Source organism: Hordeum vulgare, chromosome 5H (assembly GCF_904849725.1).
Source record: "Hordeum vulgare subsp. vulgare chromosome 5H, MorexV3_pseudomolecules_assembly, whole genome shotgun sequence".
NCBI lineage: Eukaryota > Viridiplantae > Streptophyta > Magnoliopsida > Poales > Poaceae > Hordeum > Hordeum vulgare.
Window position 1 is genome coordinate 23,308,161 of NC_058522.1, and position 14,451 is coordinate 23,322,611.

At 42.5% G+C, this 14,451-nt stretch overlaps 1 long non-coding RNA gene across 1 annotated transcript; it reads left to right on the plus strand.

Moving 5' to 3' along the window:
• Positions 1–3,878: 3,878 nt before the first annotated feature.
• Positions 3,879–4,831, plus strand: LOC123398719. Its single transcript, XR_006610242.1, has 2 exons — positions 3,879–4,506; positions 4,594–4,831. It is a non-coding gene; the product is annotated as an uncharacterized LOC123398719 (long non-coding RNA).
• The last annotated feature ends 9,620 nt before the right edge of the window (positions 4,832–14,451 follow it).

The window sequence follows — 14,451 nt, forward strand, 5'->3', positions numbered from 1 at the left end:
ACCTGTAAGCTATTATTTGACAGAACTATTGCCAAGTTATCATTTGCCATGGAACACGGATGTTTTTCAACAAATTAGAAGCTCTGCCTTGTGAGTGCCATGTAGCTAGATTTACCCATTGATCATAAGGAGTTCCACACATGTCAAAGAATTTTTCACATGCAATCAACCAACCAATTGGATCTTCTCCATTAAACAATGGAATTTCTAGCCTTGGTCCTTTTAGGACTGCTTCAGCAAGATAAGAAAGACCTCCCAAATGTGTTGCAAATTGATTCATTTGCATATCCTACAAATTTCATGTTGCTTGATACACATCAGGCTGAGGAGGACCATTCGTGCACATATTAATGTACTGGCATGTGATGGGGTTATATGTTGAAGGGGGAGTATACAAAGGAGCAGTGATTGGGGCAAAGTATCCATTGTTTCCTACAAATACCAAAGTATGAGCTTGGAGTGCCACAACAGTACTAGTAAGCATGCACGTGCAACGCACGTATGATATGAAACATGACCAAACATTGGATAGATTTCTTAAAAAATAAAATTTCACAGAGTGCACAACACCTAAATCATGAATCATACAAGTATTTTTATTATATCATTCTTCATGAATCAACATTCTTCCTGAAAAAAAAACACATCTTTGTATTGGATAGATTTCTTAAAATATTGAAATTTCACAAAGGGTACACACCTCATTCATGAATCATATAGTATTTTATAATATCATTCTTCATGAAACAACATTCTTCCTCAAACAAAAATAACACACCTTTGTATTGGATTGATTTCTTAAAAAATTGAAATTTCACAAAGTGCACAACACCTAATTCATGAATCATTCAAGTATTTTATAATATCATTCTTCATGAATCAACATTCTTCCTGAAACAAAAATAACACACCTTTGCATTAGTTATATATCTTTCATCTCAATGGACAATTACCGCATGTAGTCTATATTGAAATCTCCAAAAGGTCTTATAATTAGGAATGGAGGAGTAATATTTAGCATAAAAAATTGGATATAAAATTATATGGTGAACACATGATGTAACCTGCAATGAACCATTGGCCGATCTAAAAACCAACATTGGCATCCAAACTGGGCTCATCAACTCTCCATCTAAAACCAATCTTAAAGGACAAAAATTTGCAACATCAAATGAATTTCTTCAAATATTCTTCGTGTTTGGTTGACCAATATTCTTCCTTTTTTTGTTCCACTATTCTTCATGTTTGGTTGATGAAAGACCATCTCATATTATGGTTTATGAAGCGGTCATTTAATAACACAATATCACAAAGTAGCAGGACATATTCTTAAGATTTTGTACAAGCTTTGCAAAAAAAAATATAGACCCTCTAGATTGTCTAAGCAACAAAATTGATTTCAGATTGTCGGTTGTATCTCAAACTGAAAGCGCAAGTTAAATACTTACAACAACCTAACCATAAATGCTCAATCTCAATAACAATTGCTTCCAAATAAATTATTGCGATGGAACAATAACTCGTAGATGGCAAGGACAATGAAATTGTATCTAAACGGACCAAATCTAGCTAATAAACCCAACACATAATAGAATTAAACATAAGAATTATGGCAAGTTACAACCATAGTATCCATCTCCTCTAGGTTGTAATAAGAAAACATTGATTTGTGATATGATGATGACCAGGCAGCTAGGGAGAAGTGGACACGCAGGGAGGAGTCATGACTTGGCGACAGTGGTTGTTCTCTGCACATACCTTGTTGCGGTATTCCTGCACCACCGCAGTGGCCTGTTTGTCCCGTTTGTGCCTCCCCGCGTCTTTCATTTGACATATCTTCAACCTCCTAGCCATCTTCGATGCAATGACGCTGAGTTAAGAAATCTGCCAGGAATGACATCAAAAATTATTAGTGAAGCACAACCATTGAGATAACATGGTTATCATAAAAGTACTAATATCTATCAGAAGAATAAACCTACTAATGTAAACCACGTGTCAAATCTTGTGCAACTTATCCTATATAGAAGCATGGTTTCTTCTCAAGTAGATGTGGGAAATATGACTTGGATGCAAATATGCAACAACAACAAAATCCCCAGTACCATACGAAAAATATTTTGGAAGTCATGTAATATGGAAAACCATCACTTCAAATCAACCATCACTTGACATCTAGATACGATGACTCAAAGTAAGCAAGTATTAACTGAAACCCTGCATGTAAGACACTTTATTACTACCTACAGATATGATGCAAGGCAATATTATATAAATAATTTAAATGTGTTATCGAATAACTTCAAACTAAAAGCCAACCTGAAGAATCTCTTATCTGAAATTGTTGCTTCAAACCATAAACTCCAAAGCTAAAATAACAAAATTTTCTGAAAGTTAAAAGATAGGTTGCGAGATACATTCATACTTATCAAATAATTATGCAAAATAAAATCACACACTTGCGAATTGTATGCTCATGCTATATACTCCCTCTGTCTTAAAATAAGTGTCTAAACTTTGTACTAACTTTAGTATAAAATTGTACTAAGCTTGAGACACTTATTTTGGGATAGAGGGAGTATTATTCAATCAAATACAAGTGACAAGTTGTGAAAATTGCAAACTTATATATCAAGAAAATGTTTCAATCTGCAGAGGGGTCCAAACTATGTACTCCCATACACCCCTTGTTCAAAGACTGCCTACTGTTCGAAGACCTAGGTAACAAGAAAGAAAACTAAATTGAAGATGATTGAGCTGATCTCATACCTGAAGCGTGAATGCCACCTATCATGGCACCGTTTCAATCCCAAATTATGCAGTGAACAGGGATTTGATACACCAGAACATCTAAAAGCAAATACAATTGTCCTATTCGTAAATTCAGTTTGCAAGAACCATTTAAAAATGCAGATTTTAGTGTTCCAAATTATTTTCCAGAGAAAGAATCAGCTGAGATGAACAACAAACCAGATCAAAAACTGCATGTTGCCGCCACGGTCCGCAAGGGGCCCCGCGCCGCCGCCGCCTGCATCGCCGTCGGCCCGGCGCGCGGCGCCGTCGTGGCACGTGCTGGCCACGCCGATGTCCTCTGCCTCCTCTGCTCCTCCCCGACGCGCTCGCGCCAATGACGTGCCGGACCTCTGCATCGGCAAGCCGGCCGTGAGGTCCCTCCCGCTGTCCGCGGCCGCCGGCGACCTCGCCGCCATGGTCCGCAAGGGGCCCCGTGCCGCCACCGTCGCCTGCATCGCCGTCGTGGGACGCGCCGGCCTCGCCGACGTCCTCTGCCTCCTCTGCTCCTCCCCCGCCGCCGCGCTCGACCGGCCCGTCTCCGCGCTCCTCCCCAAGGACGGAGCCGGCGAGGTCCGCCGCGTAGATCCCCGTTCAAGGTACTCCTCCTCCCCCTCTTGGCACTTTTTTTTTGGTGATTACTTTTTCGTGGAAACGGACGCGTTGGTCTTTGCGGACGCCTTTTTTCCTGCAACTATCGCGCGATGGGAGGGGCTGCGGATGCGCGGATGCGTGATTTTCCTCTTGGTGGAGTACGTTCAGCCAAGATAAATTGCTAAACGTACACCAGACTGTGATTGGATTAATGATAACGGTTAGATTTCGATTTATCGGACTAATCCTGTGGTGCTGGTTGGTCGTGGGTCAATTTATTGGATGCATTTAAGAAAGTTCTTGTTTGCTTGTTTAATAATAGTATAGATATAGATTACCAGCAGTCAACCTGAACTGTTGGTTTTCCTGCACTCCCTTATGTTTCTCTGCATTCACCTTTGTACTTTATGTAAGCAGACTTCCACTTGGTATAACTAATGTCAGACCTTGTATATTAGGAACTCGAGTTGACTTGTGGTCCAAAAATTCGTTTTCCAAGTTCCTATTCACATGAGACGAATCTGCTGTTGTTCTATCTGAGATGTTAATCACTGCAGGTGGAACTTGTGCAGACTGAAACTCTGATTGGCTTATCGATCCTAGAGTAACCACTTTTCTCTTGTGGTTATTTAGTGTCATATTCTGTAGGATGAGTTTCGGTGTTTGCTGAATCTCAGCATTCATTTCTGCCAGCTTATTTCCCACCCGAGGCATGGTTACTTACCATTTCTGCTCGCTGTTGATTCACCTCTTCCTTCAATTCCTTCAGATCTCCTAACTCAGCTCGAAGATTTGCTACTTCTTTCTCGACCCCATCCACCGTAATCTGAACTTTGGCGCGTGTATCTGCCATCTCAGATCGGATATGAGCCCAACTCCTGAGAGGTCATGCGGAGGGACAGATCAACTCCAGGGACATGGATTTTACCACGAGGAGTGTGTCTCCGCGCAACCTTCCTCGGCTCGTCGATCTGTGCCCAAATGAACGCCGCCGCCACGCTCGCCCCCACACTGGTCGTCACCTCGACGGTGGGAATATCTCAGCCGATGAGGTTCCTCTTATCAAGCCCGACAGTTCTCCGCCGTCGGTCGGATCCGTTGCCTCGTCCCCCAACTCTTTTGGTGAGCTAAGAAGCCAACCATCTCCTCCCATGTCTCCTGTTCTTCATGATTTTTATTTTATTTTGCATGATATTGGTTCTTACCCAGATAAACGGTGATCATCCTTTGAAGATTTGGGAGCCTTGAAAGAAATGGGGCTGCCAATTTTTTCTATTTTTTCTAAAGAAAAATCTCAGCTTGTGATGTTTGTTCAATGTTAGATTTGTCATTTGTGAAGGTGAAATCTTGTTTCGTGAAATATGAAAGCGATTGATGGTTCATATAGAAATGATTTGTTTCTTCTGAAATTCAGTCAATGCAAAGCGAAATCTGGTTTTGTGATAAATGAAAGATATTTATGGCTCATATATACGAAATATGGCACCAATCTGATTTTGTGGCACATGCAAGAGTTATTTGGTTCAAATTTGTGAAAGAAGGTGATATTAGTCCATATTTGATTAACGGATATGTAGACTGGAAGTGATATTATTGAAAAATGAAATATATTTTCTCAAATTCATATGTGAAATCCCGAGGAATTCATATGTGTGAACCATATTTTCTGAAATAATTGAAATTGGTCAATCGGAAAAGTGAAATAATTTTTTGAGAAACTGAAACCGGTCTTTTGAAATAACTAAAATCAGTTTCTAAAAATGATTGAAATAAGTTTTTTACAAAAAAACTGAAATGGGTTATTGAAATTTGTGAAATTGATAGCGTTGACAAAGATAGAAGTGATTTTTCTCTTCATTCCACTCATTTTTTTGAAGTGAAATTACTCAAGTGAAAATGAAGTTTGGCTTTGTTAAATATGATAGAGATTCATGGTTTATATATGTGAAATGTGCCACCTATCTTTTCATGTGACATATGCAAGAGTTATTTGGTTCAAATGATATTAGTCCATACTTGATTTGTGAATATGTAAACTAGAAGTGATATTGGTGAATGTGAAATATAATTTGTGAAATTTATATGTGAAACCCTATGAAACTTTATTTTTCTAAAATAATTGAAATTGATCATTTCAAAAACTGAAATGGTTTTTTGAGAAACTTAAACATTTTTTTCTGAAATAATTGAAATTGATCATTTCAAAAACTAAATTAGATTTTTTCAGAAACTTAAACTTTTGAAACTTTTTATATTTGTTCTCATAAACTCAATTGGTCTTTTGAAATAATTGACACAATTTTCTGATAAAATGAAATTGGTCTTCTGAAATAAATGAAATAGTTATAGGCTTTGTTTTGAAATAATAGAATAGCTAACACTACTATTTTAAAATAGAAAAAATAGTTAAACTCTGTTCTTCATGACACACTGGGATGGGAAATGATGTGCGTGATGAGAATGTGGTGGGTCCCATATCATAAAGTTGTGAGCCCTGAGCAAAGAAATACCAACACCTTACAGGCTTTGTTTTGAAATAATAGAATAGCTAACAGTACTATTTTAAAATATAAAAATAGTTAAAATCTGTTCTTGGTTCATGACAGAGTGGGATGGGAAATGATGTGCGTGATGAGAACGTGGTGGGTCCCATATCATAAAGTTGTGAGCCCTGAGCAAAGAATGAAAGAAATACCAACATCACAAAAGCAGCAAAGGAACATGTGAGAATGTCAGATGGAGTGAGATACGTGGCAAGCTCATTGTCTAGAGACGCACCGGTAGCTCCCGGCTCGGGTAAATTTAGCCCAACTCCACCACCCGATCTCAAACGGACGTTCGTTTTGTCCGGATTTTGTTTGTTTGGTTAGGAAGATGTATACCTGGTCAAATAGACCGGTCCATCGTAATCATGCCAGGCACGGCACGGTCCGCCTGGGCCCGATTAATATACGGGTCGTGTGGTACCGGCCCGTGTGCCCGGGGTCCAGGCCCAAGCACGGCACGTTGCCTACTCGGGCCGGCCCGCGACACGTTTAGGCCCGCGACACGCTAACTCCTGTCACGGAAAAAAACCTCGAGCGCCTCGCCAGCTGGCCGCCTCGAGCGCTGCACGCCTGCGGCCCCGCTCCCTCGAGCCCCGCGTCGGCCCCATCCCGCTCGCAACTCCCGCAAATCTCCCGCGTCCCCCCATCCCGCTCGAATTTCCCGCAAACGGCAAACTCCCGCGTGCTCCTCGGCCCCTCCCGCGGTCCCGACTCCCGCGTCTCCCGCCCGCCCCGCAAATTTGGATTGTCGCTCGCTCTCGTGCCTCGGTGTCGATGGTCGCTCGCTCGTGCCCTCCCTAATCGTGACGTGCCGGGCCGGCACGCGGGCTCGGGGTGGCGGCCCGGGCACGGCCCACGGCGTGCTCGGGGTGGCGGCCCGGGCACGGCCCACGGCGTGCTCGTGCCTGGCCCGGGCACGATTAGGTCGTGCTGGGCCGGGCCCGTCTCGTACTTGGCCTGCGGGCAGCCGTGCCGGCCCGTCAGGCACGGCCCGTTTGGCCAGGTATGAGGAGATGGGATCGTGTCCCGCCCTGACCTGGGATGCGCTGGCCGTGCGTCCAACGCGCGACCGCAACCTTTTGCCCCATCCTATCCATCAGGGCCTAAAATGCCCATATTTTCGTATCAAAATAAATTTGCACATCAAACCAATCGAAATTGTCTCCAAATAAAATAGGTTTACAACCAAATCGAAATTGTCTCTAAATAAAATAGTTTTACATCTATTGATTGCCAATATGTTCCCACATGTGCTCAACTAAGTCATTTTGAAGATTCAAATGAGTGTGCCAATCACGCATCTCACGATGGAACTCGACAAATTGTTGAAACGTGACCGGTTCTTGGTGCAGGGGCTCAACATTTTCACCTTGATAATCAAATCCTTGGTCGAAGATATTGTCATCATGCTCGTCCTCGACGATCATGTTGTGCATGATCACACAAGCAGTCATCACCTCCCAAAGCTTCCTTTCATCCCATGATAGTGCAGGGTTTCGAAAGATACCCCATCGGGATTGAAGCACACCAAAGCACATTCCACATCCTTTCTAGCACTCTCTTGCATTTGGGCAAATTTCTTTCTCTTCTCATCTTGGGGGTTCGAGATTGTCTTCACAAAAGTTGACCACTGAGGATATATACCATCAGCTAGATAGTATCCCTTGTTGTACTGGTGGTCGTTGATCTCAAAGTTGACAGGGAGGGAGTGGCCTTCTGCAAGCCTTGCGAACACTGGAGAACGCTGCAACACGTTCATATCATTGTAAGAACATGCCATGCCGAAGAAAGAATGTCATATCGAAAGATCCTGCGAAGCCACCGCTTCTAATATGACAGTGCACGCTTTGACATGCCCCTTGTACTGGCCCTACCAAGAAAATGGATAGTTCTTCCACTCTGAGTGCATACAATCTATGCTGCCAAGAATGTCTGGAAAGCCTCTAGCTGCGTTGGTCGCCAACAATCTCTCTGTATCAGCAACACTTGGCTGTCTCAAGTACTCAGGGCCAAACACCTCGATCACAGCCTGACAAAACTTGTACATTGACATCAGACATGTTGTCTCACTCATACGCACATACTCATCCACCAGATCGCCTAGAATTCCATATGCAAGCATTCGGATGGCCGCGGTGCATTTCTGGTAAGAGGAGATCCTAACTTGCCAAGGGCATCCGTCTTGCACTGGAAGTATGGGTCATGAGCAACCACTCCCTCTCGGATACGATTGAACACATGCCTTGCCATACGAAAACGACGACGAAATTTATCCGGCTTGAAGAGCAATGTGTTCGCAAAGTAATCGGCATAGAGCAGGGCCTGGCCTCTCTGTCTGTTGTCGTTCAGGTTCGGAGCACGGCCAGGGAGTGACCCCCTGTATCGAGGAAGCTGCCGTTGAATGTGGTCATGAACCATCACTGCAGCCACCATAATATCTTCATCATCGGACGACGAATCGTCCGATGAATAAATGAAGTGGTGGAAGAAAAACTCATCATCACTATCCATACCTTTGCGGGCAAAGTGTCGGACACCTTGCGCTCGTGGTGGAAAAGAAGTCGCGATGGTGACCTTGATGCAGGGGTGGTTGGTGGCCGGCTACTGGCCGCTCTGGAGCACTTGTCGGGAAGCTGTCGTGGCCGCCGTGCTACCGTGTCCGACCGTATCCACTCTGCCGCCGGCTACGACGGCGATGAGCCAAACCTCCTCCGATCGATGCCCAAACTACGGCGAAAGCGCGGGCGTGGTGACGGCCATGGCAAGACGGGGTTTGCTATGGACGGTCGGGGGATGAGGTGGCCGGAGAATAGCGGCGGCGCCGTCGGCGGGGCGGGAGAGGGGGTGGAGGCGTTGGAATTTCTGAGAGTGCTTGTGTCCCCGACACGCGCGCCACGGGCGGACAAGGGCGTGTAGCGAGCGCGTCCGCGCGATGTCCGTTTTCCCCAAACTGGGCGCAAGTTTGGGCCGGGGATGGGTCGAAAACGGACGAAATCCGGACATTTGTCTGTTTGGGTCCGCGCGTTGGGCCGCGGTATTCGTTCGTTCTACCCCAAACGGACGCGTGCGGACAAGATGGGGTCATGCGGTGGAGTTGGCCCTACTTATTCGGACCTTTCTATGCGACCATGAGGTCTTCGAAAATCCTAACAAAAATTAGATGTATATTGTGAAATACCGAATGTCTTTTTAACTTGGTTAATCATTATATTCTAGCAAACCAACATGTGGTTGGATGGCTAGAGAGACAGTGGTATCCTCGGCCCACTAGGATTTGAATCCTGTTGCTTGCATTGTTCCGATTTCCGACGATACACTTTTAGTGAGAGGAGACGTTTCCATCGACGACGAGGCGGGTAGGATGTGCGTGTGTTCGTTTATAGGCATAAGTGTATGCGCGCGTATATGAGCGCTTGCCTCTGTAATATGTTTAAAAAAACTATTATATTCTCGTCGAGACTACTAGGGAGAAAAGGCGGATTTTATCGCTTTTATGGAGACCGCTAGGCTTAACTTTACTTGATAATATTACTTGACCGCTAGGCCTTCCTTTTCAAAGAAGATCACGTGTATTCTGCTAGGACTTAATAAGCATTTGCTTGATGTCAGGAAAATAGAAATAGGGATTATGTTAATTATTTAGTTTTACACATGTGGTCTAATCATGACAGCTTTAATGGGGGTGTTGTTGTGGTCAACATGGCTGCATAACCTGAGCACAAACCCGCTCCCTGGACTAAGGCTTGAAACCGTAATAGATTATAATAATTTGAATTATGAAGATAGATTATATAATCTGGTTTATAAAAATAATTTAGGTGGACATGTTTGGAGACCATATTATATAAACTGTAATCCAGATTTTATATTTTATAATGACATATATGTCCTCTGTTTTTTAGTTGTAAAGGTAGTAATCTAGGTGGACATGTTTGGAGGACGGTGGCGGTGGCAGTAAGTAATTATCTCCAAGTTTTCAAGGGTAATGGGTCATTAGTAATCCATAATCTGATTTTAGCTGGGGTAGAGTAGATTATGAGTTTTTAATAATCTGGCCATCTAGTTTTTATAAATTGTAATATAATCTGTCATGTTTGAAGACATAATAGATTATAAAAACCAGATTATATAATTTGGATGGTTCCAAACAGGGCCTAAATTGGTTTGTATTTGTGCAGGTGAAAATTTATTCATGGTTGTGAGAGGAGATTTTAACACTATTCGTTAATGTGCCAAAAACAATAACGAAAATTTTGATGCTAAATGGACTTTTTATGTTTAATGCTATAATTAAAAATCCTGATTTGACAGAGATAGCTCTCTAAGGACGATGTTTTAATTGGGACAATAGTCTTGCTACACCAAAAAAATCCCTAATTATGGTGTGTGCATTGTGAAGGGGACTTTGTGACCATGACCCTCTTTTGTTGGACTCTAGTGAGACTGTTCATATGGGGAACAAAGTGGCTTTCTCTTTCGAGTTATCATGGTTTGAGAATGAGGACTCTATTGAATATCTCGAAAAAGTCCTCATTCTCAAACAACTAGATGGATGAAGACACCAAGGTGGATATTCCGCAACTCTCCTCGGAAGAGAATGTTCTGTTGTCAGCACCTTTTACGAAAAAGTAGGTGTATGCGGCCATCTCATAAATGAAGAATAGGGAAGCGTCGGGACCGGATGGTTTCCAGGAAAAAATATATCGGATGTGTCAGGGGGTTATCAAAGGGGACATGATACTAATGTTTGATGACTTATTTAATGAAAATTTTCAGTTATTTAAACTCAACTTTGGCACAATCACTTTGCTAAGGCGGATGTGGCGTAATTAAGTGATTTTGGTAGGTTTATTTTCCAAATGTTGGTTTCATGTTTTTTTACCAACATGGATAAAATAGGCTAACAGAGATAGCACGCATTATGGTCCATCCTACTCGCATGACTTCCATGCATGCCTCGACAACACATCCTTGAAGGGGTGGTCGTCCTTCATGAAACTGTTCAAAAGTTGCACTCTAAGAACCTTGAGGAGAGTAATTTTACAGTGGATTTGGGAAACCCTATGATAAAGTCATTTAGGGTGGTAGTGTAAGCGTGAAAACCAACGACGACGCATCGACCACTATTTTCAAACCGAAGTGGGATTGCGACAAGGGGATCCTATGTCGCCAATCCTATTCAACATTGTTGGCGGTGGTGGTCCTCATAGCATGAGGTATGCAAGATGGCCAGGTGGGTGGTCTCATCGAGGAAATCTATGAATAAGAAGGGGGTATGATTCTCTAGTAAGCTGGTGATACTATCAATTTTTATGAAGCGCGACGTGAACAAGGCAGGTAGTATGAAACATATCATTTGTCTTTTCGAGCAAGTGTCCAAACTTAAGATAATCTTCACAAAGTGAATTATTATGCTTTGGACGCATCAAAGAGGAAGAGTATCCCTATAAACAACTTTTTTGGCTATGAGGTCAGTAAGCTTCCCTTAGCTATCTTGGGATATCAATCCATTTTTGAAGGCTTACAAATAAAAATTGAAAATGCATTGAAAACAAGTTTCGAAAAAAGTCGTGTCGTTCGAAAGGAAAACTGATGTAATATGGCGGATAATTTGGTCCTCGTGAATTATGTGCTCACAAGCTTAGGCCCTGTTTGGAACCATAATAGATTATGATAATCTGGATTATGAACATAGATTATATAATCTGATTTATAAAAATAATCCAGGTGAGTATGTTTGGAGGTCAGATTATATAAACTGTAAACCAGCTTTTAAATTGTACAATGACATGTTCGCCCTCTGTTTACAAGGAAAAATAAGGAAGTGACGGTGGCACTACGTAATTCTCTTGAAGTTTACAGGGTAACACGTCATTTGTAATCCATAATCTCATTTTAGCTGGAGTAGAGCAGATTATGAGATTATAATAATCTAGTCATCTAGTTTATAAAATCTACAATATAAATTGTCCTGTTTGAAAATACAATAGATTATGAAAACCAGATTATATAATCTGGATGGTTCCAAACAGGATCTTAGTTGTTGGAACAAAAAGCTTAGTCCTTGGAATGACGAGGGCAAGGTAAGTGTTAATTATAGACGGGGAAGGAAGAGAGGAGTAGATGAGGTAGAACTGTGGGACAAGGATCAGGTTGGGGTGAGTCCTGCGTGTTTAAAATGATGTGGCGGACAATCTGACCAATCCCGTCTCTTCTCTAGAAATGGGTTGAGTGTAAGAGCATCTCCAACAGCCGCGCAACAGTCGTACGCATTAAAAAAAAATTCAGAGCCGAAATAGCCACTTTTAGCGTGTTGGAGAGCGCTCGCTCGAGCGGCCGTTGCAAAATATAACGCGCGAGAGCCGCTCCAACATGCGCGCTAAACTACATGCGAGCAGCCGACGCTTGCAACATATTTATTTTTTTGTCAATTTGGTGATATTTCAAACATCAAAACAAGGCATAACATAGTTTAAATCACCTAATCAAGTTCATCATGACATAAAAAGTTCGAAGACATGACACATCACATCTCATCATCCAACCAACTTCAATATCACCCGACCTAGTTCATGACATAAAAATTCATACAAATAAATGGCACATCAACAATCATGCCTCATGCCCCTCATCTTCGTTCTCTTCCTTCGATTCTTCTTCCTCATCCGACGATGTTTCTTCCTCCTCTTCTTCATTGTCGTGCGCTACATCAACATGGGAGCTCGGAAGGTGTTGGCGAGATCTTCAATGGTATCATGCGAATGTGCGTGAGACACGCCAGAAGACATGCGTACACCCATGTCACCCGGAGGTGCTCCCATGCGTCCCATGCCTCCCATGTCATCCAGAGGTGCTCCCATGCCTCCCATGAGAGACGCAAAACTCATGCCTCCCATGCCTCCGAAGCCATCCATGCTTCCAATGGCACCCATGCCTCCCATGCTTCTCATGACACACATGACACCCATGCCTTCAATGGTAGCTCCCAAGCCACCCATGCATGCCTCTTTTTTGTATCAACACTTCTTCACGAGCAAGATTGACGTACTCCTTTTGCTTCTCATCAAGGGTAGATGTGTCCATGAAGATCAATGATTTCTCCAATTCCAACAATCTAGTTCGCTTTTCCATGGCCAATTTCTTCTCCTTCAATGCCACCTTCCTCTCCTCGGCCGCCACCCCCCTTTCCTCGGCCGCCAACCTCCTAACCTCGGCCGCCGCATCCTAGTTCCTTGCCATCGTCCTCACCTCGCTATCTTCCTTTCTTGTGTTCACAATAGCCTCTTGCCTTCATCACTTGATGCCTTCGCCTCATCATCATCCAAATCAATATTTCTCTTGTGTTTGTTGGTCTCCTCATTGACATCTTCACGGGGCTTCCATTTCTCATCATCCTTCAACACCTCATAACAATGGGGCAAGGTAAATGGTCTCCCTTTCTTCATATTTCCTTTCTTGGTTTTCTTCTCCTCTCCTCGAAATAAGTTTTGTGCAATAGTGAGCTACAAACAAAAGAACAAGTTAGCACTTGAAACACCAAAAAACCATGAACAAAGAAGAAGCATGAACATGAAAGAATCATGAAAGAAATGACACTTACCCTATCTCTATCATTAGTGCCACTTGGGTTTAACGTGTCAACCGTCTTAAGTGCGGCCGCCCACTTTTAACAATATCTGTTGATTGTTGACTACCGGAAACGGAGGGCTCTTTCCGTGCGGTCAATTCCACTTTTGTTGTGCAAATAAAAGTGCTCCTTCATCCGGATCCAATATGCATCTCTACTTTGGTCCCCTCCAACGGTGGCATCCCTAGACACTTGCAACCATGTATTGCATAGCAAGACGTCTTCGTTCATGGTGTAGTTGCCCGCTCTTTCTTTCGGTGCACTGACGATACCCTCACCATCCTCATCCACATCAAATTCATGATCATCAAAATTCACCTTGTTGGTTTGAGACCAATGCAAATTGTTGGAGCCAACACCCATAGTTGACACACACACACACACATATAGAAAGTCTATATGTCATCCAGGGTGAAGAATAAGAATTCTTCACCTTGGTGTAAAATCGCAAAAGACATGATTTTTTTGGATGTAGTCTCACACACATCGTAATCTTACCTCAACATCAAGTTGTAATCTTACCTCACACGCATTGAATTCTCATTCGCCATGTTATATATATATATATATATATATATATATATATATATATATATATATATATATATATATATAGAAAGTCTATTTGTCATCCAGGGTGAAGAATAAGAATTCTTCACCTTGGTGTAAAATCGTAAAAGACATGATTTTTTTTGGATGTAGTAATTTTATCTCACACACATCGTAATCTTACCTCAACATCAAGTTGTAATCTTACCTCACATGCATTGAATTCTCATTCGCCATGTTATAATTTTACCTCTCCTCACACATGCATGACATAATCTTACCTCACATGCATGACACATTTGTTTCTGACGGTCAATTTTAAGAGTCCTTAATTATACATTGTAA